The following is a 1,403-nucleotide window of genomic DNA, read 5'->3' as shown; positions in this document are numbered from 1 at the left end:
CTGCTGTACATAGCTGCAACACATCAAGTTGTAAGCACAGTACTCGTTGTCGAACGAGAGGTTGACGGATACAAATTCCCGCTACAGAAGCCGGTTTATTACGTATCCATGGTCCTCACCCCATGCAAATCCCGATACCCACACTATCAAAAAATAGCATACGCGGTCTTCATGGCATCCCGAAAGCTACGACAGTACTTTCAAGAGTGTTCGATTACGGTGGCCTCCGAAGTACCACTAAACGATATAATAAATAACCGTGATGCCACGGGACGGATCGCCAAATGGGCCATTGAGCTCCTTCCGTTCGACATAATATACAAGCCTCGGCGGGCTATCAAGTCGCAAGTATTAGTTGACTTTGTCGCCGAATGGACGGAGGCCGAACTCCCTAAAGAGTACGACGCATACTCTAACTGTATCATGCACTTCGACGTCTCTAAAATGCTGGCCGGATTGGGAGCGGGTGTAGTCCTGACGTCTCCCACCGAAGACACGGTCCAATACATCCTCCAAATATTATACACATACTCCAACAATGCAGCCGAATATGAGGCTCTGTTGCACGGTCTTTGGATGGTAGTCTCTATGGGCATTCAACACCTAGAGGTGCGCGGGGATTCAAACCTCGCAATATCACAAATAAACGGAGACTTTGATGCCAAGGATCCAAAAATGGCGGCCTACCGTAGTGTCGTCCTTAAAATGTCAGCTCGGTTCGAGGGGCTCGAATTTCACCATGTGGCTCGAGAAAACAATCAAGCGGCAGATGTCCTTGCCTGCATCGGCACTAAACGCGACCCTGTCCCACCTAACATATTCCTGGAAAGGTTGTTCAAGCCATCCGTGATATGGGAAGGGGAGTCCGGAAATACCAGCACGGATCCGAATACATCCCCAGATTCTGAACTATCAGACATAATCGGAGGTTCTACCACCGAAATAACATCGTCAGCCCACGAAATAATGGCTGTCATCGCTCCGTGGACTAAGCCTTTCTTGTTGGGGAACGTTGCATAAAATAAATTTTTTTCTACGTTCACCAAGATCAATCTATGAGTTCTTCTAGCAACAAGAGACAGGAGTGCATCTACATACCCTTGTAGATCGCGTGCGGAAGCGTTCAAGAGAACGGGGTTGAGGGAGTCATTCTCGTCGTGATCCAAATCACTAGAGATCCTAGCGCCGAACGGACGGCACCTCCGTGTTCAACACACGTACGGTCAGCGTGACGTCTCCTCCTTCTTGATCCAGCAAGGGGGAAGGAGAGGTTGATGAAGATCCAGCAGCACGACGACGTGGTGGTGGATGCAGCAGGGCTCCGGCATGGCTTCACCAAGCGACTACGGGAGGGAGAGGTGTAGCAAGGGGGAAAGGGAGGCGCCAGGTGTCAGGTGCGGCTG

The sequence above is a fragment of the Triticum aestivum genome, chromosome 4B (assembly GCF_018294505.1).
Source record: "Triticum aestivum cultivar Chinese Spring chromosome 4B, IWGSC CS RefSeq v2.1, whole genome shotgun sequence".
NCBI classification, from domain to species: domain Eukaryota; kingdom Viridiplantae; phylum Streptophyta; class Magnoliopsida; order Poales; family Poaceae; genus Triticum; species Triticum aestivum.
This window is presented reverse-complemented; position numbering follows the sequence as displayed.